The sequence below is a fragment of the Adiantum capillus-veneris genome, chromosome 8 (assembly GCF_014529385.1).
Source record: "Adiantum capillus-veneris isolate H3 chromosome 8, ASM1452938v2, whole genome shotgun sequence".
NCBI lineage: Eukaryota > Viridiplantae > Streptophyta > Polypodiopsida > Polypodiales > Pteridaceae > Adiantum > Adiantum capillus-veneris.
The window spans coordinates 33,634,100-33,660,400 of NC_140938.1; the positions used below are offsets into that span (position 1 = coordinate 33,634,100).

The window sequence follows — 26,301 nt, forward strand, 5'->3', positions numbered from 1 at the left end:
TCACTAGATAAAATTTTCCACTACGTTGAGCAACATTCTTGGGACCAAAGTAAGCTCACATCTTTTCAAGCAGCCTTGCTAGATTGGAAGAAGGCTTACCTTACAGGGTGGGGTGGGAAACATATCACACATTACATGGTGGGTTAGCATTCTACGTATACAATTTTTTTTTTTTGAATTGTACTCTACTAACCATTTTGTTTTATTTCAATGCAGCACATACTATTCAGCCATGGTCCATATTTTGCCAAGACATATGGCTCACTATCAATATGGTCCACACAAGGAATGGAAAAAACCCACTACATGGCAAGGACATGTTATTTTAAGCACACTAGACATGGGGGAGGAAAGGATAAGGCCAATAGCCTATTAGAGTTACACCAATGGACTTATAGACGACTAATTCATAAGGCAGAAGGAGCTTCTTCAGAGTTCAGAAATTACACAGTCTTTACAACACATCTGCAAAGAGAAGAAACATATGGCTTGGAAAAATTAAAATGCGGGGGAGATCCATGCGAGGTGGCGTCAGTCACAAGTCAGGAGCAGGAGAAGATGGACCTGAGGGAGAAGATGGACCTGAGCCCGTCGTTTTTATCCTCTTCGATGCACCTCCTTCTTCCTCACTTTGTACCTCTTCGATGTGCAGGCTCTATAGACGAGCTCATTCCTTTGTTGTTGATGGCACCATCCCCATGGGCATCAAGCGTCTTCTTTCCCTCAACAATAGCCACTTGTTGTATGGATCTAAGCTCTCTAGGCCTTCAACCCTTGCAGCCAGAGCCTAAGCTGTGTAGGACATGAAATAGGGGGCTCTGAGTGCTTAGCACCATACCCAATGCCAAAGACGCATAGAGAAAACTGTTTCTCAATCAGAATTAGTATTTCTGCGTTTAGTGGGAGGGGGTGCCCACCACACAATCTTGAAATAACTTTCATTGCAAACAGTGGGAACTTTGCATTGTCCTCGGAGTATTCCTTGTGGTATATTATGATCTACAAAAAATAGTAAAGCATTTATGGGCCGTAAGTGAGATGAATACAATTGCCAAGTACTTGAATTTTTTGTACAAACCTTTTTGTGGTTGAAACGCCCTATGTAGTGAGACAACGCCGCATCCTTGCCTTGGACTCCAGTGACAAGCCCTTGCCGTGAGCCTCCCGCTCTTCTAAGGAAACTATCGTCATACACTAGCACCTGTCAACAAAAAGATTGATCATGGTATTTTATCACTGGGCCATCTCTAATACCATTTGGATGCCTTTAAAATTACCATCTAATTCTTGTCCATTTCCAACATCGACCTTCCCCACAAGTGAATAGACTGACTATTCATTACCTGAGCTCTGGGTGCCACGGGCCTACCCATGTTTTCCAAGCCGAGTTGTTTTGTTGTCGATTGAAACTGCTCATCTGTTGGCAAATTGCCCTCTCCAAACTTCGCTTCATTGAATGTATCTTTGATCAGCTACCACCGTGAAGTAAACTGTGAGTCGTGGACAACCGTGTCAGCAAATAAGATGTTGGTACACTCCATCATCATCCACAAATCCCATGTCTGCCTCACAAAAATCACAATTGCTGCTAGGCAGTAGTCCTCCCGTATATTTAGCTCATGCATGATATCTGTGAGCAGAACGTAGTGGGTGTCACTTGCCATAGCAAAGCTGGGAGTGCAATTCGGAGGCAAAGTCATCTCCTTATTTGGGCTTTCTTGCTTGCACCCTAATGCTGCATCCGCAAGAGAAGCAAGAGTTAAGACCGCATAAAATGTTTCCTTTAATACCTCTACCCGCTCTTCTTTTGGGTCAAACTGCACCTTTGCATCCTCTACCTCTTCCTTCGGCGCCAATGGACAACTACCAAAAGTTGTTGATTGGGAAGTCTCTGACTGACCATCCGTCTGCAACAAGTACAAGTAATAGACAAACCCATGGTAGAATTCCACTAAGTGACACCTTTTTAAGTGCTTCATACACCTACCTTGTACAAGCAGTGCACTGAAGGGACACTTTTCTAGACAACGATTTAGTCTCCTTGAAGCACTCTTGTTAGGGTCAAGGTCGGTTGGAGACACATATCTCATGCCATCAATTGTCATGGCATTGTCACAAATGACTACCTCATACTGTTGCAAATGGGTTTGTAGGTACTCAAATGAGAAATCTATGATCCTTTTTATAGAAAACTCTACATTAAACATTCCTGATAGTTTCGGTGCACGGTGATGAGAACGGGCGTTGTATAAGAATGTGAATAGTTTTTCTTCACATGTATCCTAATCCACATCGTCTGTCTCCAGGACTATGATCCCCATGACTGAAAGAAAAATCAAGCCAAAACTACTATTCAAAATTGATCTGTATTTGGTGTCATAACCAAGAAAGTATTGAGCCCCGAGTATCCCTCAAGGTCTCTATTCGCTTGGTTCTGTCCCATGCGCTAATGTCATAATAGGTGATGTCACTTGAGTCAGAACTAGGCGAATAGGGGCCCCAAGAATCTCCGAATGTCCCTATTCGCTTGGTTCTCACCCAAGTTGAATTAACACTGTACCAACGTCCATTGGGAACAAGTGGATTGGAACAGAGAATTTAATGTTATCAGTAAATTCTCTATATCCTCGCCCACATCGTCTGTCTCTAGGACTATGATCCCCATGATTGAAAACAAAGCAAGCCAAAACTACTATTCAAATAAATTGGTCTGTATTTGGTGTCATAACCAAGCGAATATTGAGCCTCAAGTATCCCTCAAGGTCTCTATTCGCTTGGTTCTATCCCGTGCGCTAATGTCATAAAAGGTGACATCACTTGAGTCAGAACCACACGAATAGGGGCCCCAAGAATCTTTGAAGGGCCCTATTCGCTTGGTTCTAACCCAAGTTGAATTTACGCTTTACCCACATCCATTTGGAACAGGTGGATTGGAATAGAGCATTTAATGTTATCAATAAGACATATATAGGCCTACTCACTCACTATGCCCAAACATAGCATTGAATAACAACTCAGGCACGGTCACATAAGGAGTAATTATTCCAACCATGCGGTGCGAGACTTCTAATCTTACCCTAACAACCACTTTGGCCCTTGGAGTGTTGCTCCCCTTGTGCTCTAACCCCATAACACAGTGGCTTCAATGCGCACACAGTTAACGGCACACAGGCAGGGGGGGGGGGGGGGGGAGAGAGAGAGAGAGAGAGAGAGAGAGAGAGAGAGAGAGAGAGAGAGAGAGAGAGAGAGAGAGAGAGAGAGAGAGAGAGAGAGAGAGAACCTGTCTCTGCAATATCCAATGGCGCCGAGTTGGATGGTGATATCGTAGTTCGTTGAGAGCAAGAACCAAAAGGTGGTCAGGAGGAAGAGGAAGAAAAGACAAAGTCCAGGGTGATGGCGACTCGGCAGCAAAGAACTCAAACAAGTGGAGGTCGCTCAACGCAATATCGCGAGAGGTGGCCAAGGGGAAGAGCGTAGAAACGGCGAAGGTAAGGGCGATCTGTTTGTTCTACTTAGAGATGGAGATGGCGCCTGCAATGGCGATAGGCGTCCGACTCTAAACAGTCACTTGAAAAGGGCACGTGGGTTGTGCTCACAAGGACAACCAGTAATAAACAGGCTCAGGTTCCCGTGCAGTAGGATCTACCAACCACAATCTCGGGTGTAATCATGCGCATAAGTGAAGTTGTCACCCTCACCGAGGTAAGCATTCTAAGTTTAGAGGCAGTACCCCCACCAAACATTTTAAGTATACCCTCATCCCAGATGAGCGCTCTCTGCCTCTTTTTGCATCCTCTACTGCCCAGCGTTTTAACTCTACCCCGGTTGACGCTACGCGGGAAGCAAACCATCTCTTTTGTGCTCCCAACCCCTTTTGTGCATCTCCTCTTACTCTCTAGTGCTCCTCCTTTTTGCGCATCCTCCTCTTACTCTTGTTCTGTAGTGCTTTAGTGATGCAGAACTCTACACACAGTGAAGAGGTATGCTACTACATTTTTGTGCACTTGTATTTTGTGTGGTCAGTACCAAGAGAATAAGGGAAGGCAAACTTTGTTAGTTGCACCTGTTCGCTTGGTACTAGCCATCGTCTTTATTAATGATGTTTGCTATTACACTTTTCTGAGGTAAGTACCAAGCGAATAAGGGAAGGTAAACCCTATTTGTTGCACCTGTTCTCTTGGTACTAACCTCAAAAAATATTGATGTTTGCAATTACATTGAGGTCAGTACCAAGAGAATAAGGGAAGGTAAACCCTATTTGTTTCACATGTCGCTTGGTACTGACCTCAGAATATATTATTGATGTTTGCTATTAAACTTTTCTGAGGTAAGTACCAACTGAATATGGGAAGGCAAACTCTGTTCGTTGCACGTGTTCGCTTGGTATTGACCTCAGAAAATATAAATGATGTTTTCTATTATACTATTCTAAGGTCAGTACCAAGCGAATAAGGGAAGGTAAACCCTATTTGTTGCACATGTTCGCTTGGTACTGACGTCAGAAAATATTAATGATGTTTGCTATTACATTTTTCTGATGTCAATACCTACCAAGCGAATAAGGAAAGGCAAACTCTATTTGTTTCACCTGTTCGCTTGGTACTGACCTCAGAAAATATAAATGATGTTTACTATTACACTTTTTTGAGGTCAGTACTAAGCGAATAAGGGAAGGTAAACTCTGTTTGTTTCACCTGTTTGCTTGGTACTGACCTCAGAAAATATAAATGATGTTTGCTATTACACTTTTTTGAGGTCAGTACCAAGTGAATAAGAGAAGAAAAACTTTGTTCGTTGCACCTGTTGCTTGGTACTCACCATCATCTTTATTTATGATGTTTGCTATTATACTTTTCTTAGGTCAGTACCAAATGAATAGAGGCAATATATACAACCGTATTTGGTGCACTTCATCGCTTTGTGCTGACCTTAGAAATCCTAAGTCCCTTGTGCAACAAATGACATGTCGTTTTTTGTTATTATATTTGTAGAGATGCCTCATGCAAAGGACACGCTTAGAAGGGCAACATGTGACTCTTTGAATGCTCAAGCAAGAAGACGCCGATATGAGGCGCACAGAGGTGTACTGCAAGAGTTGCGAAGGATCGAACGACATGTGCAACCGGCCATTCCACGTCTTCCTTTCCAGTGAGTAGTGTTAAAGATTTGCAAGCAGTGGAGAGTCGGCATGTGATGGGCCAGCAATGCACTTCTCTGCCTACAAGAAATTGCAGAAGACTACCTCGTTGAATTCTTCTACGATGGATATATCCTGGCTGCCCATGCACACCGCGTTACTATCATGCCGTGGGATTTTGACACTCTTCGGAGGCTATGCTTCCACTACGATGGGCTGCTTCAACCAGTACCTATCCGAGAAAGTAGAACCATGGATATTATTAACATCCTCCCTCTCCATCCTTGTGCATGATAGAAAGAGCCCTCTAGGGCTGGATTAAACATCATTCGGACACGATCACGGGTCAAGAGGAATGACACATATGGGCACGCTCAGCCAGCCGATGAGGGGCATGAGCAGACCAGGGTGGACCCTGAGGCGGTCATTGAAGAAACAAAGACATTTATGGAGGAACCAGTTATGAAGGAAAATAAGCAAGGCATGGAGGAACCGGAGCCTGTGCCTGTAAGGGAGGATACTGTGCCTCTACGGGAGGAGCCCTTGCATGTTAGGGAGGAGCCTGTGCCATTAAGGGAGGAGAATGAGGCAGCCACGGATACAACTCAAGAAAGGCAAGGGAAAGGCCCTGCTTCACAAGGGCCATCCAATGAGGAGCCTTTATCAAAGGAGTTGATTATTTATGAGCAAATCAACAAAGAGAACGAAGAGGAGTTGCAAGTTCTGATAAGCTCATCACCTTTGCATGCACAGATACTACTACCTGGAAGGTCAGAGGAGGCCTGCATTTTCAACCTTGATGAACAAGATTTCCTGTGCATGCGTAGTTTCTCCAACTCCAATGCAATGGATGCGGTCGTCAACATTGCTTTGTTGTACTTCTCAATCTCTTTATAAGTCAGGCTTGGTTTATTAAATGGCTCTCTTTCTCTAAGAGATGGGTCAATACGAAGCGAGTCACTGGCTTATGGAATTGGATAGTGATACCACTCGCTCGATATTGACCCATGTCTTCGTGGAAGTCGTCAACGTTGCTGTGTTACGTCTCAAGTTTTTCTACATAAGTCATGCTTGGTTCATTAGATGGCTCACTACCGCTAAGACATGGGTCAATACCAAGCGAGTCAGTGGCTTATGGAATTCGGTAGCTGCCCCAATTGCTCGGTATTGACTCATAGGTTTGTGGCATAGATAGCCTGTTGAAATATCTTAATTCTAATCTCTGCCATTGATTCATGTTAGGCACACTATCTCGCTTCTGTCTGCTGAGGTTCAGAACAATATATACGTAATAGATCCGCTGATCTCGCCTATGCTGCAGAACAGTGGAGCTTCCTTTTGGGCTCTGATGGGATGGTTTAGCAGAGTCAATTTTGATCTAGCACGTTTTCTGGTCACTGCATACAATCAATCGTGAGTTTCTTCTTGCCTTGTAAAAACCATGTTGGATTTAGGATCTTTCTCCTCATCTTTGATGGTTTTGGTGTAGTGATCATTGGAGTCTGTTGCTATTTGACATTGAAGATAAGATTGTCTATTACGCAAACTACAGGCAAAGCAAGTTGTTTCACAATCGTATAAAAACGTAAGGCACATCTGGGTACATTTGGAAGTAGTGTCTCTTTGTAATGTGTTACTGAATCAAGTGGTTACGTATGTAGTGCCGCAAAAAAACTTGTATGTTGTGTAGAGCATGTTTTGTTAGAACATGATCTAGGGACTACCATCCGGCACGAACGGGTAACCGTGCCCACGCAGCTTGATGACTATATGTGCGCTCCTTGCCGCACTGTCAAAGCAAGGGACTTGCCTAACACTGTGTGCGAGTCATAGACGGCTCCAAGCACAAAACTAGCTTAACTAGTAAGCTCAAAGAAAGCGATGGTGTGTCACTCACCGCTCTACGCTTGCTTCGTGGAGGATTCCTCGCCACGAAGAAGAAGGAGCCGCCGCTTCGCCGCACTCAACCGCTTCGCCGCCGCCGTGCCGTCGTCGCAGTGCTTGATCGCACACACACACACACACACACACACTCTCTCTCTCTCTCTCTCTCTCACACACACACACACACACACATACACACACACACACACAAGGAGGTGAAGAAGAAGAAGATGGAGATGGAGATGGAGCAAGAGCACTCTTCTATTGCACAAATGAGAGAATGAGTGAATTTTAGGTTTAGTTGGCTTTTATATGATCTCACCCCATTCACACTTGGGCGCCCATGCTTAGCCAACTAATCCCTTGAATGTCCCAGTTAGAGTGCGCCTCTCATCGGCGATCACTCTTACCCTTTTCCTATTGGTCTGACAAGCCCGGTACCTGACTCTACTCATAGCGGGAAAAAGAGCAGTGCAATCGGGTGGCCTCTGTACTCGTGCACACTCCACAAACCACGCCTCATGCAAACAAGCAAAGAACAAAACAAAGGGGGCACCACCCTAAATTAAGAGGTTTAGGGACCTCACACATAGTGCACATAGGCAAGTGAGACTTCTGGCATTATGATGGCATCAAAACATATGGCAAAACACATAGAAACGAAGCTTAGGGACCTTATGTAGCATCAGCTTAACAATACAACGGCATCTGATCATACATAACAAAGATATAGAGAAGCAAGCCAAGGATGGCATAATCCCTTGTCAAAAACAATCAACCCAGCAAGTAGGTATGATCCTACTAGAACCACATCAATACCTTAGAGAATGATGGCGAGGATGGTGGCCATGGAGCATGAGAGAAGACTCCTTATTTAGGTTTTAGGGCTAGTAATGTAGCATACTAGAGGGAGAGAGAGAGAGGGAGACAGAGTAGAGCTCCATCCATAGCTCCTCGTTGTGAGCAATGTCGTCATAGCTTCGTTGCTTGGTGAAGTGGGTGAAGTGTTGGTTTTGAGTGAGAGAAGGCCTCCTTATATAGGTTTCTGAGAGGATTTAGGATTAGGGATAAACATGCTTAAATCTGTTGATTGGGGTTACTTTTTGCTTAGGGTGGTCAACAGATTGAGGTCACCTAATATGTCACCATCAAGATATTCTCTAGAGTGATGTGAGAGGGGAGGGTAAATGCTGATTTTTTTGATCGTGACACATGGGGATAAGGCCTTGACCAGCATTTAAGGTGGCTGTTGAAACTGGAGGTTCTGCACATGTCAGAGGGGGGACCTGCGGGGGGGAGGTGGCAGCTGGGCCCTCCCGAATATCAAATTCTCAAAAAATCCTCAACCATGGCTTCTTTTGACATGTGTTCTTTGAAAAAATCAGCATGTCTGTTTTCAACTCAAAAGTCTTTATCCTTGTTGACTCACCTTTACCATAAGATTTTCCCCTTTTCTCCTCCTATAACTGCATTGTTGATGCCCAATCACTGCTTCTAGTAACAGTGAACTGTTACCTACCAAATACTTATGGTGCAGTAAAAAATATTTTCCATGGGTAAAAAAAGTTATTGTAGGTAAAAAGTGATTTGTATTTACCATGTAGGTGAAAAATATTTACTGTGGTAAAAAATATTTACTGTTGGTAAAAAAGCAAAAACGGAGTATGCTGTGTTGTGAGTCCACACGAACATCCTTGTGTAAATTTCACTAGAAATTCACACCTAGAATGGGCTATTCTGTAAGATATAGGTTGTAGGCATGCATAAGAACTCGTTCCCACGTATCTTCTGTCCATGGCACTTTTTACTCTTTGGTGCTTGTGAAGTAGATTTTTCTTCTCTTTCGAGATCCCTTGGACTAGAGTATCCTCATCTCCCCAACAACTGACTGTGCCTTTATTGCATCTTCAGAAGGGGTCCTAAAAACCATACATCATATAGCCCTCCCCCTTAAGCTAGAGGTATTTGATGCCTCTAGCTGTAGGTTGTGCTACAATAGGGTTCTCTGGAATACTTACCCACCTGGTACCAATTGAATTTGCCATGTTACTGCTTTCTTGGCTGATGCGCCCTGTTTAGTTCTTTCTGATGAATAATTGTATCCATCCATGACTAACAACTGGTCTCCTAGACCCTTGAAAGCCATACCCCATCCATTGTCAATATCCGCTTTCACTGGTAGCATTCTCTTTTTTTCTTTTTTTCTTCTCTTTTTTTCCTTTTTTTTGTCTTCTCTTTTTTTTTTTTTAATGAAATGACTATGTACATGATTGTTACCTTAGTTGGAGCTCGAATATGATGAGCTCTCCTCTGAACCATCCTTAGCATTGATTTCACCAGCATATGGCTGTGAAAGACGACATTGGTAGGCCTTCAATCGCCAACCATTTACCGGGGTCTGATGTACCTTACCATCTAGGTCACCTAGTTGGTAACTACCATTTGAGAACCTCTGTATCACTACAAAAGGGCCTTCCCACTTAAGCAAGAACTTACCATCCTTCCTGCGATCAAAGCGATTGTCGTATCTGAGCACTAAAGAACCTTCCTTGATACCTTTCTTGACAAGGTTGCGCTTGAACTTCGTTCGTTTCTTATCTGCCTGGGCTGCATAGTACTTCACTGCTGACTCTCGATCTAGCACTAACCTCTCCAAATCGATGATTCTTCCTTCCACCTGCTTCTCTTGACTATCCTCTTGATGTGCTTTTAGAACTCGGAGGCTCGCTAGCTCCACTTCTATAGGCAATAGTGCCTCTTGCGCGTAAACCAAGTGAAAAGGTGTATACCCCAAGGATGTTTTAAAGGATGTTCTGTAGGCCCAAAGTGCTACATCTAGGTGTTTGTCCCATGCCTTAGGATGTAAATGCACTTGCTTAGTAATGATTTTACATATAAGACTGTTTACCTTTTCCACAAGACAATTGCACTGAGGGTAGTATGGTGTAGAGTGCCTGCGCTTGATTTTTAACTTGCTCATCAATTGCCTGACTAAATCAGCTCGAAATCCCGGTCCCCTATCCGAGAGAATCTCCAAAGGTGTGCCAAAACGGCAACAAAGGCATTCAAAAATGAAATCACTCACGTCCTTGGCTGTGATGCGCTTTGTGGGACGAGCTTCTGCCCATCTGGTCATGTACTCCACCCCCATAATGATGTATTCCTTCCCTGATTGAGTGCAAGGTAGTGGCCCTATTGCATCTATCCCCCATTTTTCAAATGGCCCATAGGTTTTGATTGGATGCTGATTTTCATGGGTAAGACGCCTTGGTCCAGCTTTTTGGCAAACCTCACATGTGCAGCACCAATGTTGTACATCTCGATGGAGGCTTGGCCACGTGAACCGTGCTTGTAAAATCTTTCTGCTAGTAATCTCTTGTGCAAAGTGGCCACCACACACACCTTCATGACAACTAAACAAAATATCCTTTATCTCTTGGGATGCAGGAACTCTCCTTAAGACAGCATCTTTCCCTCTACAATACAAGTCCTCATTCACTAAGCTATAGCTGGTAGCCTTTTTTGCCAACCACCTACGTTCACTTTTACTCATACCAGAGGGTGCTTCACAATGCTCAAGAAAGTAAATTAAATCATGCAGCTCCTCCTTTTCCTGGTATAAACGACTTTTCACAAGGATAGCACCTACTATGAGAGTTTGTAGTTCTTCACCTGCTAAGGCATCTGCTTCTCGATTTTGATCTCTAGGTACAAAGTGCACTCGAACTTCTTTAAAACCCTTCAACAAGGCCTTTTCTTCCCTCATCTTAACAGACAATTTGTCATTTTTACAGGCCCATACACCAACCATTTTCTTAACAATCAACATGGAGTCACCAAAAACATTTAGCTTTGTGATTCCCTGAGAAAGACAACATTGCAACCCTAAAACAAGGGCATGGTACTCAGCCTCATTGTTAGAATGAACCTCTTTTAGATGAAACCCTTTTTCAAATATCTTCTCCTTCTCTGGACCTAATATTACTATGCCTGCTGATGCCTTGTCTTTGGTCCTCTTGTAAGCCCCATCAAAATACAGACTGTGTGCTCCCAGTAGAACTTCAGGCTCCGGGATAGGCGGTACCTTACTAGGTGCCTCTTTCTTGGCCTTCTCATAACACCTTTGTGTGAGGACATGTGCCAAACAAGCATGGGTGGAATCCTCTACTTGTAGTGTGTAGTCAAACTCTTGAAGCTGCACCACCCACTTTGCTATTCTTTGAGACAATTCCATGTGTTGTAGGGCATATGGAAAAACCTCCTCAGTTGTGATCACCACAAATTGTCTCGGAAGTAAGTAAGCGCGAAACTTCTCCACTGCAAACTTAAGAGCTAGCACCAATTGCTTAGTTGCGCTGAAACCCTTTTCAGCAGCTGTCATCACTCTACTAGAGAAGTAGACTGGTCTCATGAGAGATGTCTTTGGGTCTTTTTGCATCAAGACAGCTCCTAGAGCTTCTGGACCTACACTAGGATTTACATAGAATAATTCACCCCATGTGGGTTGTAGGACGACAGGCAATGAGCTCAAAATGGTTTTAACTTCTTGAAAGCACCTTTCACCCTCCTCACTCCATGTCAATGTAGTGTGTTTAGTGAGCTGCTGCAAAGGATAGATTGCCTGAGAAAGGAGATGTATGAATCGTCCCATGTAGCAAACCTTTTGAATGAAGGAGACTAGTTGCTTCACGTTTGAAGGAGTAGGTAAAGCTAACAATGTCTTTACCTTTTCAGGGTCAGCCTCAATACCATCTTGAGACACAACATGGCCTAGTAGAGTGACCTTGCTCTCATCTATGTGGCACTTGTCTTTATTCAATTGCCCACCCAATTGGGCCAGACGGGTGAAACCTTCATCAACCTTGGACAGATGTACTTCCCTAGAGCTGTAAATGCAAAAATCATCAATGAAGACTCGTATGGACTTACCAAAGTAAGGTTGAAACACCAAGTTCATAAACCTCTGGAAAGTAGCTGGGGCATTAGTTAAACCAAAAGGCATAACTCTATAAGCAAAACACCCCTAAGGTGTTATGAAGGTAGTCTTTCTTTGGTCTTCATCTGCAATTCTGATTTGGAAGTAGCCTGAGTACCCATCACACACTGTGTACCTTTCATGACCAGCCACTTCATTTAGTATTTCATCTTGAAAAGGCAAAGGAAAATGGTCCCTTTTTGTGGCTGCGTATAGAGGCTTGTAATCCACACATACCCTCCACTTCCCATTTTTCTTTGGTGCTACCACAACTGGAGACACCCACTCAGAATCTTCCACTGGGTAGATAAATCCTGCCTTGAGTAATCTTTTTACTTCTTTTAAGAGTGCATCTTGTTGCACTAGCCCTAATCTCCTTAGCCTTTGCACCACTGGTTTGGCACCTTCCTTTAATTGGATATGGTGTTGGATTACCGTCACTCCTTTAATGTGCTCGTAATCAGTTATAAAGAGGCCAGCATGCTTCTTTAGTACCTGCAAATAGGATTCTCTCTCTTCTTCTAGTAGGTCCTTAGCTAGCATCTCCTCTAAGCCTGTGGCTTCTTCCTTGTTTAGAGAGTCTTGACCACCTTCTCCTTCTGGGTTTCGCAGTATTATACCCATGACTTCCAAAGAGCTAGCATCCTCCTCAGATGACTCATCCTCAGATGAAGAGCAGCTGCTTGTTCTCCATTCATCCATAGAAGTCTCCATCTCTAGGTCTTGTTGTCTACCCTGCTTCATGTCATACACAATTTTTTGTTGCTTGCCACCTACCTTATGATTTGGTCGCAACTCAAGGGGACCTGTCTCCCAATCTTGCCTAGCTTTCATAGCCATAAGCCAAGGTCTTCCAAGGATTAGCGGATAGCCCTCCCCCTTAGTTGGGATCACATAAGCATCAATTGAGATTGCCACACCAAAAGCTGAAACCTTCACTCCATTAACCTTTCCCACACAAGCCACCCTTACATTATTTGCCATCTTAGCTTGTAAGGAAGTTTGCTCGTTTACTTCCAAACCCAACCTGTGCATTAATTTCTCTGTCATAACACAAATCTCGGCTCCACCATCTACGTACACATTGGAGACTCGCTGACTCTTAATCTCTGCATCAATGACTGGCACGATATCCTTCATGCCTCTTGCACTAATAGACCCAACTGACTTTGCCTTAGCCCTCCTGGTGCTGACCATCTTAGACCAGGTTCTACGCATCTTTGGGGAAAGGTGGAGGAGTTGCTGCCATGAAATCTTTGGTCCTTGCTTACTCACATCTGCTACCAGGTCGTAAGGTATGGATCCTACCCCAAGTGGAAAGTCTTCTACTCCTATGTGCCTCCTTGACCTACTCTTCCTTTTCTTGTCTCCTATCACTTGGGATGAACCCTCATTCCCTTTATCCGGCTCTGAAGCTTCCATTTCATCAGTTCTTTGTCTCCTAACTCTCTTTATTGGCATGGCAACAGCTTCCTCCATTTTTTCTTTCCCTTTATCCTTACCATTGTCAAGACTTATGACAGAGACAACCCTGTCCTCCCCTCCCGATGGTAGTGGAGGGATCTCTGCTGGTGCTTGTGGTGGTGGAGGAGGAGGTCTCAATATTTGGATTGGTGGAGCCACGTGTGCATTTTGTCCATTTAGTGGCCTAGCTCGAGGAGGAGTGACTTGCTGGCGAGGAGGCCGTCTTTGATTACCATTTCCTTGATAGCGTCGTGGATGGGGGCAATAATACATGCTGTGACCTACCTCTCCACAATTGTAGCAAATGTACTCACGTGCTTGCCTTTGTCCTTCTTGTCTATTTCGTTCATTTCTTGGCTGGGGAGCCCTTACACCTTAAACCAGATTGATGGACAGGCTCTCTAGTTGATTGGTGATTTGTTGAAGTAATTCTTGTTAAGAGGACTCTTGGTTTGTTACTCCTTTCCCTGCTACTACCCTTGCCGTAGGTTGAGCTAGCGGTGGAGGCTCCATTCCCCCTTGTAGTTGAGCTTGGAATTTTAACTTCCTATCCTTCTCCCTTGCATAAGTCATAGCTTTATCAAAGGTATCTGGGAATTTACCTTTTACCTTTTCTCGAAGGATGGGGTAAAGCCCTGCAAGGAAACAGTCCTTCTTTAGGCATTCTGGCGCCCTTTCTCCTTCACCTAGTGATGCACACCATTTCTCCCACAGGTTGGAAAACTTTCCTTCATAGCTTCTATAGTCATTGGGTGATGTTTGGCGTAGCTCTAAGAGCTGTCTCCATATCTCCTCTGGAGGCTCATGGCGGCGAAATTCTTCGATGAAGGCCATCTTTAAGGACTCCCAGTCTCTTCTTTCTTTAGGTGCCAAAGTTTGATACCATAATTTTGCACCTTCCCTCAAGACCCAAGGAAAGGCCCTTAACTTAGTAGCTTCGTCATCCCTTCCCGATACCAGAAAGGCCATTTCCAAATTATCCAAAAATTTTGGAGCAACCTCCCCAGGCTTACCATAAAATTTAGGGAAGGCCATAAGTGAGAGAGTAAACAATTACACAAACAGCTCCAATTTATTTTAAAATAGAGTATGGTAATTACAATTTGGAGCTTTAGCACAACTTAGCTCAAAATAGGATGAAGATCGACACATCAAAGGAATGGTAATAGTCTAGTAAGGATAGAATGACAGGATGAGGAGAGCGCAAGATTTCCCCAAGTCTCTCGGCTCCAAACAACAGGGCTATTCTTTGCTGATAAAAGATTTTTCTATCAATACAAATATTCACACGGATATGACGCACAAAATGGAAAGGAAACATGCGGGGATCATCATTCTCATTATTGGCATCCATACTTACACACAAGAGCCTAGCTTAGTTGCACCACCTTGGGACCAATGAGCCTGATCAGCCACAGAAGGTCAGCACCTCGGATCACTTCGACTCTTCCTGATGCATCTGTGAAGACGTAAGGTGTGATGGCAACACTTTGTACAATGCTGAGCCTTTTAGCAAGCAACAATTGGATGCTATTACCATAATCAGCATGACGAATGAAAGTGACACCATTAATGTGCAGCACATCATCAACTAAGATAGTTTCCTTAGATTGAGATAACTTCTTGAAAATTAGCAGCAAAGGTAGGGCAGGGAGGCTTTTCACCCGGTCTCCAAAGCACTTTGGACAATATCCAAAGTGATCTTCACGCGGACAGGAGGTTGGCTTGGGATTGGTGGTGTCTGGATTCACAAAGTGCACTGGAAGCACTCGCAGACGGGCGGCAATCTTGTAGGCAAGCCTTCGCCTCTTTGCTTCAGGAGGATTTAGGGGTGAGAGTCGTGGTTGCAAGTTGGAGGTTGAAGTTGGTTGCTCACTAGCCTTTTTCTTGCCTGTAGTGTTCATGTAATCCCTTATTAATGAGATTAAGCCAAATGTTACCTTACGCTTGAGCATGCGCTGCGGCCTTGGGCCACTTAGGTGTAGAGGTGATCTTCCTCCTCTTAGTCGGCTCCTCAGGAAAGAGAGGTCTGGTGACGCTTTCTCTTCCTTTAATGTGTGTCACAGTACCTTCGTGTATGTTGATGTAGAATATTTCAAGCTCGTGTGCGTTGGAGGTTTCTGGAGCACTCATAGGTTGAGAGGAGAGGTATATCAAGCTCTTCTTCTTACTCTCCTTCGTTGGCGACGATCACGAACAAGGCATGTAGAAGAACTTACTTCTTGAATTTCAATGACACTGCAACCTGGTAACAAGACCTCAATGAAAGCTTTTAAGGCCTCTAAAGCCTCCTCCTCTTCTGTTCTCCAATTTGCAAACTCCTCACGCCATTCGTCCATGTTGTAGATTGCACATCTTCATTGCTTGTGGACTGAAGGTCTGTGTAGCCCTCCTTAGTGGGGGCACCAAAATGATAGCGGGAAAAAGAGCAGTGCAATCGGGTGGCCTCTGTACTCGTGCACACTCCACAAACCACGCCTCATGCAAACAAGCAAAGAACAAAACAAAGGGGGCACCACCCTAAATTAAGAGGTTTAGGGACCTCACACATAGTGCACATAGGCAAGTGAGACTTCTAACATTATGATGGCATCAAAACATATGGCAAAACACATAGAAACGAAGCTTAGGGACCTTATGTAGCATATATATACACAAGACATCAGCTTAACAATACAACGGCATCTGATCATACATAACAAGGATATAGAGAAGCAAGCCAAGGATGGCATAATCCCTTGTCAAAAAAAATCAACCCAACAAGTAGGTATGATCCTACTAGCAATACATCAATACCTTAGAGAATGATGGCGAGGATGGTGGCCATGGAGCATGAGAGAAGACTCCTTATTTAGGTTTTAGGGCTAGTAATGTAGCATACTAGAGGGAGAGAGAGAGAGGGAGAGAGAGTAGAGCTCCATCCATAGCTCCTCGTTGTGAGCAATGTCGTCATAGCTTCGTTGCTTGGTGAAGTGGGTGAAGTGTTGGTTTTGAGTGAGAGAAGGCCTCCTTATATAGGTTTCTGAGAGGATTTAGGATTAGGGATAAACATGCTTAAATCTGTTGATTGGGTTACTTTTTGCTTAGGGTGGTCAACAGATTGAGGTCACCTGATATGTCACCATCAAGATATTCTCTAGAGTGATGTGAGAGGGGAGAGTAAATGCTAATTTTTCTGATTGTGACATATGGGGATAAGGCCTTGACCAGCATTTAAGGTGGCTGTTGAAACTGGAGGTTCTGCACATGTCAGGGGGGGGACCTGCGGGGGGGAGGTGGCAGCTGGGTCCTCCTGAATATCAAATTCTCAAAAAATCCTCAACCATGGCTTCTTTTGACATGTGTTCTTTGAAAAAATCAGCATGTCTTTTTTCAACTTAAAAGTCTTTATCCTTGTTGACTCACCTTTACCATAAGATTTTCCTCTTTTCTCCTCCTATAACTGCATTGTTGATGCCCAATCACTGCTTCTAGTAACTACCAAATACTTATGGTGCAGTAAAAAATATTTACCATGGGTAAAAAAAGTTACTGTAGGTAAAAAGTGATTTGTATTTACCATGTAGGTGAAAAATATTTACTGTAGGTAAAAAATATTTACTGTGGTAAAAAATATTTATTGTCGATAAAAAAGTAAAAACGGAGTATGCTGTGCTGTGAGTCCACACGAACATCCTTGTGTAAATTTCACTAGAAATTCACACCTAGAATGGGCTATTCTGTAAGATATAGGTTGTAGGCATGCATAAGAGCTCGTTCCCACGTATCTTCTGTCCATGGCACTTTTTACTTTTTGGTGCTTGTGAAGTAGATTTTTCTTCTCTTTCGAGATCCCTTGGACTAGAGTATTCTCGTCTCCCCAACAACGGACTGTGCCTTTATTGCATCTTCAGAAGGGGTCCTAAAAACCATGCATCATCTACCAAATACATAATACACGTCCGTCGTAGGTGATGGGGTGTCCGTGAGCTATACCTGCTCATATAGGAGATTTGGTAGCATTTGCTCAAACTATCGGTCGCTCTATTGCAGAAAACATGCGTAGTGCACCTAATAGAGAGCCTAGGAGCAAGGCAATTCAAGTAGCTAAGCTCACACAGAAATTCATTGGAGACGGAGATGCTAGAAATCATATGGAAGTCTTTGAACATGTGTGCGATTCCTTGGAAGAGCACAATGAGCTACATAAGTGTAAGGCTTTGAGTTTGACCCTAAGCGGAAAGGCTGGAGATTGGTATAGAACCTTAAGAGTAGAAGAGAAAACGATCTACTCTACTCTTAGGAGATTGTTCTTGAAAGAGCACATACGAGAGGGAGTACTTTGGGGTGTAGCCTCTCAGCTCCAGAAAGCCCAACGAGAAGAAGGTGAATCTGTGAGAGACTTCATTAGTCGCCTAAAGAATTTGAATTCTCGATGCAATCCAAACGAGCGATTCAACAACAACCAATTGCTCGATAGATTCATTAGGGGACTACGACATGAAAGTATCTATGATGGCCTAGTCATTAGAGGTATCACTACTTGGGAAGCATTCACCATGAATGCAATCCAATTGGAGGATAATTTAATGATTGCAGGAGAAAGAGTGTCTGCCGAGCCGAAGTCTAGTAGCTCTCAAGCGTCAGGGCATGAGCCAATGAAGATAAAGCCAATCGTGAAAGAGAAAACGATATCTGAGATGAATTTGGCAGATCTCACCAAGGCCATCCAAGAAAGCCTTAGGGGTAATCGTGCTCCACAAAACACTCATATGTATCCAAGAAGGGAGCAACAATGGTGCTCAATTTGCTTGGGCCCACATACTACGAGTGAATGCCCTACTTTCAGAGTAAAGTTTAACGAGACTTGTAATGCGTGTGGTAGGTATGGCCATCAAGCAAAGGATTGCCTAATGCTTAAACGCATCATGGAAAATAGACCGCCTATAGCTTGGGCAGACTCACCTCGAGTTCCTGCATTGATGCCTACCCCACCCATGGAGCAACAGTTGCCATTACAGCACATGGTCCCTAGAACCCAAAATGTTGTCCAAACCACACCGTTGCCACCTCCAATGCTAGGACCGCAACCCCCTCATCCAAGAGTTACACCTATGAACCAAATAGGTTGCGAGTCATCTAGTACTTATGTAGATTGCGAAGAGGACATAGACTCTAGTATCACCTATGGAGTCGACATGCTTGAGGAGTGTCCCATGTACTATATGGAAGACCATTGGGGACAAATCAAACCGGTATATCAAGCTACTGCGCTAGCAGCAAGAGGCCAAAACATTAATAGTTTTGCCCGGAGACCACCTCTTCAGTGCTACGAATGTGGTGGACCACATCAAGTAGCTGAGTGCCCCATTAGAATGCAAAAGAATGCCGCACTAATGCAAACAAGTCAAGGGAGTGCATTGGCAATGCCAATACTCACTTGTAATCGTTGTGGCATAGATCATTTGATCGCACAGTGTCCTAACAATCCAAACGCACCGAAAATCACACCATTGAACATAATAGAGATTGTTGATGGGACACCACCAACTATAAACATAGCACCAGTGAATGCACTCACACGGTCGATGCTCCAAAAGCAAAATTACATCCTCGAAGAGAGAGATGCTGCATCCATTGGCCGAGCGAGAAAGAAGAAAACACGAAGAAAGAAATCCCTTAATGCTTCTAGCTCAAAACCTAGTTCAAAGACTAACATAGGGACAGGAGAGGATCCCGTGTATATGAATGACCCTAAGGATGACTTAGATTCGATAGAGACCACGGAGACCAAAACAGTTACTACAAAGGAAAAAGCCAGTGAGGAGGATCACGAGAGGGAATTACGACGAACACCAAAAGAGTATTCAAAGTTAAACCACCCAATTGCGAACCCCCCAAGATAAGCCACGAGAGACAAAAAATGAGGATTGCAAGAGAAAGATTGGAACCTATCCAAACCCAACAGTGGAAACTGAACGAGTCCAACAACTGAGGGGTTTGGTGGAAGAAACTCAACAAAAATTAGAACCTGAACCCAAACATATCCAGATGTCAGACACGGTGTTTCCCACACAAGTTCAACCTCACAAGAACTACAGGCCGTTAGCTATACCCAGTATCATTCGGGAAGAGAGTGAGGGTAAGACATCTGAAACTGGACACACACCTTTCCTACCAGAGAGAATGTTCAATGAGGGAATGCCTGACCCCCTTGAGGAAGTGGAGATTCCATCTTCACCATTCTCTTGTCAGGGTCCTACGTCCCACAAGATGCCATTAAATGTTTCCAAGCTGATGGATTTCATGTCCTCAGAAACACGTACGACTATCATATCTAAGTTATACGGAGATCCAGAATTATTCCTAGCACTGCGAGCGCTTCTCAATGGAGAATTACAGGCCGGATTACCACAATTTGCACATATGAACAAACGTGACTCGGTGATGAATGATGAGGAACATTTAGCACCACCATCTGACCTAGCGGGACATGAATCTGTAATTGAAATACCCGTTAACAAGTTGGGGCAATACTTTGAAGGTGATGAATCTAATGCTACTCTACCAATCACTACTAAAGGATTAACTGTAAAGGGGGTCCTTGACGGTGGTGCGGGAGTCTATGGGGAGACCTCACCTTGAATCCACAAGCGTAGTGGTAAAAATGGCTAATGGATCTATTGTTACGCCTATTGGAATGCTAAAGGATCTCAGGATCAAGGTCTTGGGACACAAGGTAAGGCAGACTTTCATTGTTATGGATTTTTCCAAGCATCCTATGTCATTTGAGATGATCTTAGGGCGTCCATTCATGAGGGAAGAAAAAATGGTGCATGACTGGTCCAAAAACCATGTCTACTTACAGTTCTAAGACTCTGTCATTCGAGTTGATCTTTTAAGTGGTCGAACGCATCCTCTAGGAAATAAATTCATCATTGATAATCGATCAGACACAACAATTCACTCAGCTCCATTACAGTATTGTTACACATGTAACGAAGACACGGATATTGGGGAGAACTCTCCTTATATGGATATCCTACCCGGAATGGCCGAGTCAGACAATGTCGATTGGGTGCACCTAGCGGAAACTATAGATACATGGGGAGCTAGAGGAACAACTTAGGTAACACCAGATGGGGAAGAGATACCACACATTGCACCAGTAAACATGTTAGGTGTAGCGCATGTAACATACGATGATAAGAAAGAGGCACACCTACCTGAGAGTGAAACTGATGATTCCTCAAAGGCTTTAGGCCAATACACATCGGAAATGGAATCTCAGGAAGAAATGGATTCAGAACCTGAGGAAACATCGAGTGAACCAAGTATAGAAAATAAATACTCAAGGCCTAGTACGACCGTCTATGGTAATTTATATGAGAGTGAAGAAGATACAAGCGAAGACCTATCAGGTGAGTCGAGTTCAAACATTTACCAAAATCAAAACCTTAACAAGAAACAAAGGTCATATAAGAGACAACGATATCGAGCAAATGTGAGAGCTAGGATAAACAAGGAAAGATCTACTGCAGAATGGCTTAGCTATCTAGGGGCATGTGATGCTCATCGAAAGCTAGTAGACAATTGGGGTGAACATCTCCAGAGTGTCATGTGGTGCAGCCCGCGACCCATTGACCTCGCTCAATTGGAGGTTACAAAGCCGAAATTGAGTCGAACTATAAGAAGACGTCAAAACCGAGAGTTATCTCAACAACAAAAGGAGGCAGAACCAAAAGAAAGGTCTCTGTCAGGACAAGAGCCTGCTGACTTACATACAGCTCCTGAACATTTTAAATCTTATACCACGGGGGAGCGAAAGGTTGTGTATGCCAAAGCTCAACGAATACCTACCAATGGAAGCAGTGGAGTCTATGATGGTCCAACGGTAGTTAAAGAGATAGAATTAGTAGAACCAGGTGAGGAGTCTAAACCAGTCTTTATTGCTCAAGACCTTACCGAAACTGAAGAGGCTGTACTTAAGGAGCTCCTCAAGGAATACAAGGATATCTTTGCTTGGACATATCATGACATGAAGGGCGTTCCACCTTCTGTGGTGCAGCATACAATTCCCATGATCAACACTGCTAAACCCGTCCAGCAACGACCCTATCCAATGAATCCTAAGTACGCCAAAATTGTACAAGAGGAGATTGAAAAACTTATCCAATGTGGATTCATATACCCTATTGAGCACTCAGAATGTGTTTCTCCAATAGTCATTGTGCCAAAAAATAATTGGAAACTAAGAGTGTGCATGGACCTCAAGAAAGTTAATGCAGCCACTAGGAGAGATCATTATCCCTTTCCATATTCAGAACATGTGCTTGAAAGAGTTGCGGGCAAGGAAGCTTATAGCTTTTTAGATGGGTACTCTGGTTACAATCAAATCACAATTGCATTAGAGGACCAAGCTAAAACTGCTTTTATCACAGAGTTTGGAGTGTTTGCATTTCGTGTTATGGCTTTTGGCTTAACAAATGCCCCTGCTACATTCCAACGATTAATAAACATTGCGTTTAAAGAATTTCTAAGGGAGTTTTGTGAAGCTTTCCTAGACGACCTTTGTGTTTATGCTTCTTGGGAGAAGCATTTGTTATATCTACGAAAAATATTTGAAAGGTGCAGATTTTATCGCATCTCATTGAACCCTTTCAAATGCCAATTTTGGGTTAAGCATGGAGTCATTCTAGGGCATATAGTGTCCAAGAACGGGATATCCACAGATGAGAGTAAGATTAAAGCCATTGCCGATTTGTCACCACCTACGAACTATAAAGGAGTTCAAAGATTTATGGGCCATGTTGGTTATTATCGAAGGTTTATTTTAAACTTTGCCGAGATAGCACGTCCATTGTACAAGCTTCTTATCGAGTTTCACTGGACGGAAGAATGTCATCAATCTTATGAGTTATTAAAGAAGGCCCTAACAAGTGCTCCCATCCTGCGAACACTTGATTGGAATGTACCTTTTCATGTGCATATTGATGCATCAAACTTTGCTATTGGGTGTGTTCTAACTCAACCAAGAGAACATAAATTGGACTACCCTATTAGCTTTGCAAGTCGCCAATTAAATGATGTCGAGATGAACTACACTACTACAGAGCGCGAAGGTCTAGCTATGATTTACGCAGTAAAGAAATTTGGCTATTACCTTCTTGCTACCAAGTTTGTGTTTTATGTGGATCATCAAGCATTGCTATATTTGGTAAACAAGCCATGTTCCACAGGTCGAATTACACAATGGTTGTTAATTCTTCTTGAGTTTGACTTCACCGTTGTTGTGAAGCCTGGGAGAAAACATGTCATGGTGGATCATTTATCTCGTATCCCTAATGGCGAAGCTCCTATGGGGGTTGATGATGAATTGCCTGATACTCCTTTGTTCATTGCTGAGACAATGCCTGAATGGAGTGAAAAGATTGTTAACTTCTTAGTTAATGGTTTTCCACCCAAAGAGCTGCGAAAAGATATAGCTCAAAAATTAATCAAGGAATGCGAACCCTATTGTTTACTGGCGGGAACTCTCTATAAGAGAGGAAAAGATGATGTTCTTAGATGCTGTGCCCGCGAGGATGAGTATTTATATATTCTACAAGAGGCACACATGGACGTAGCTGGTGGTCACTTTTCAGGAAAGTTGACTGCCCGAAAGATCTTACAGTCAGGCTATTGGTGGCCCACTCTGTTTAAGGATGCATCACTTTTTGCAAAGGGATGTGATGAATGCCAACGCTTCAAGAAGCCACAAAGAAGTGATAGGATGCCTCTACATCCCATCAAGGTAACCCAACCATTTGAAAAGTGGGACTTAGACTTTGTAGGACCGATTAGTCCGGCTGCACGAAACACTCAATCACGATATATCATTGTGGCTACCGACTATGTAACCAAATGGGCTGAAGCAAAAGCAACACGGAAGGCGGATGCAAAAACAACAGCTAAGTTCCTCTTTGAGAACATTATCACACGTTTTGGATGCCCCTTTGAACTTGTGAGTGACAATGGAACTCATTTTATAAATGAAGTAATAAAAGAACTCACATCAAACTTCATGATATCTCACCACAAGTCTACACCCTATTATCCCCAAGCAAATGGCCAAGCTGAGAGTACCAACAAAACTCTCATCTCCATTTTGACAAAGACAGTTGAGGCTAATCGCACTGATTGGGACCTAAAGCTTACATCAGCTTTATGGGCTTATCGTACTGCGTATAAAGTTGTTATTAATTGCACACCGTTTAAGATGGTGTATGGCCAAGAAGCAGTTATGCCATGGGAGTTTGTCATTCCTAGTCTTTGAGTAGCTTCTCAAGAAGGTTGGGATGGTAACCCCTTAGTTGAGCGATTATATATCCTGGAAAGGCTAGATGAAGAGAGGCAATTAGCTGTGCGAAATGCTCTAGTGGAGAAGGATAGGAGAAAGAAGTGGTTTGATAGCCATTTAAAGGATAAAGACATCAAGGTTGGTGATAAAGTTCTTATGTACGGGGTACGTAATGAAAAGAAGAAATTGAAATACGATGGTAAGGGACCATATCGAGTGTGTGAAATTACCCCGCAAGGTACCATTCGTGTGGAGACTCTAGATGGAGTTGAAACCATTGGATTCCTTAATGGGAGTAAATTCAAAAGATATTATGATCCTCTAAGCCAGGAAGAGTTGCAAACTATCCATCAAAAGAAGGCTGCCAAGGAACAAGTAGAGCTTAGAAAAATCCAAGCAAGAGTTGAGGCTCGAGAACGACAACAACTTCTTAGACGCCAATGAGAGGCTAATCTGGGAATCACGCAAGCATTTTTCGAGGACACGGATGACGACTCATTAGAATCTGAGCCACCGCTACGATACCCAATTGAGCTAAATAGCCCCTATGAGAAAGTACTATACAATGCCTTATTAGATACGAGAGCTAAACACAATTTGTTATCCTATGGAGTTTGGTGTCAATTAGGGAAACCGACCCTATCCTCGAGTACGATGCAAGTCAAGGGCATTAATAAAAAGAAAACTGCTATTCTTGGATTCCTTCAGACCCCTGTTGTCTATGACAATGGAAGCATAGTGCAAAGGTTTCTAGTCATGCCCACGGGAGCTATGGAAGGTAACGTAAACCTGGGACGCACGTGGATGTTGGCAACCAAATGCACTATTGATTGGGATACTGGTAGTGTCACGACGCGACCACCGACTCTTACCCCCATCATTCAAGCAAAGTCACCTACGTTGCAAACTCTAGCAAAGTTGAAGGATAGCCAACATTCACAAGCCAAGGTGGTTAACTCGTCTTTGCCGGCTACCCATGAACCTAGCACTTCAACACTTGTAGTTGCAGCAAGCAGTAATATTGCAAGTACTCAACCTGCACGGCCTAAGAGTACATATCAATGGGTCCCCAAGGCCTTACTTCCAACTACCTCAACCCTCCCATCCATTTCAAGAAAAAATTTCCCTGGAGAACCAAGAGCGCGCTCTAGGAGAGTCAAGACCAAATCACGATGGATTCCAAAACGACTATTAGAAGCCCAATGCTACTATGATAGAAATGAGCAAATTTGGGTACCTAAATGTAAAATGTGTCCTTCCCTATCGACAAAAAACCCATATGAGTCAAACAGTGTAACGTTAAAGCCAATGGTAGACCGTGGGAAGGGAAAGATCACAGAATGCTACACACCTAGTCCAGAGCTATTTTGGGCTCCAAGGCAAAACCAATTTATTCCACCTAGCTCGGGAAGGGGGGAGTTCCATGAAGCTTCTAGCTCCTCATGTAATACATCCATAGAGGTAAAAGCTTCTACACAGCCTCCATCTATAGTAGTGGACCTCCATGAAGCTACAAAAGAATCCACACCTCCCAGTGTTCCAGAATCACCTGATAAACCACTTCAAGTTCTATCCTGGGAGAGTACCTTACCACCCTTGCAACTTGACGAGGCACCTAGGGAAATAGAAAACTACTGGCAAAAATCCTCACCTATTACCAACTGGAACGATTGGTTTCAAAGGGTGACGAGCTCATTTCAAACGGTATGATCTACCCAAGGAAGGGGGGAGTGTTTGCTGATAGTCATCATTCACTTGCTTCCCTCTCAACCTTTCTCCCTGACCTCTTAATCTCCAATCTTAGGGAATGTATATATAAAGCCTTATACTCACAAAAACAAGATAAAAAAGTAAAAGAGCAAGAGCCATATCACAAAATCATAAAGACAAATTATGCACAAGAACACGACCCTTGTAATATTTACACTTTAACCATCATCTATTTGCGTGTACAGATATGGCTAGTACGCTAGAGTCATCCACTCCTGCCTTGGGTGAGAGGTACCCTCGTTACATTTCACAAATATTTCACATGGTCTTTCCAGTGCTTGCATGTGAATGGGATTTGATAGGTACGCTAGCATGTGAGAGGAATTTTGAGGAGTTAGAATGGCTGGTACGTCTCTTGACCACGTCTGATCCATACTTAGTAGAGAGCGTTTCTCCCATTGCACAAGCCTACCCTTTTGACCAAGATGACTATAGGCGTCTAGTGACCTTCTTAGTAAACATGGGCACCTATGATGAAGAAGAAAATTTACAGGACTACACAGATGGCACATATGGTCTCATGGATGATGACTTTGTTTATCTCGACGACGAGGATAGGGGTTTAGCCTTAGGGTTTCCCCCCAACCTCTACAATATCCTATTCCCTTGACTCTCTAGGGGGAGTGCAACTAATTAGGTTAGGGTTCCTTATGTTTTTTGTTGTGTTCAATAAGTGTTGGTACCTTTTCCCACTAATGTGCCTCCTGGAGGTATTCCTTTTGTTTCCTAGTGTGTACAGGAGCGTGTTGCTAT

General features: G+C 43.4%; 1 protein-coding gene across 1 annotated transcript in view; it reads right to left on the reverse strand.

The window, feature by feature from the left end:
- Window positions 1–245: 245 nt before the first annotated feature.
- The window catches only part of LOC147451938 (uncharacterized), a 36,977-nt gene continuing 10,921 nt past the window's right edge, over window positions 246–26,301 (reverse strand). The window contains exons 2-3 of the transcript XR_015188854.1: window positions 1,079–1,201; window positions 246–999 (exon numbers count right to left, since the gene is read on the reverse strand). The gene's annotated coding sequence lies outside the window, so the exon portion shown is untranslated. The remainder of the gene's footprint in view (window positions 1,000–1,078; window positions 1,202–26,301) is intronic.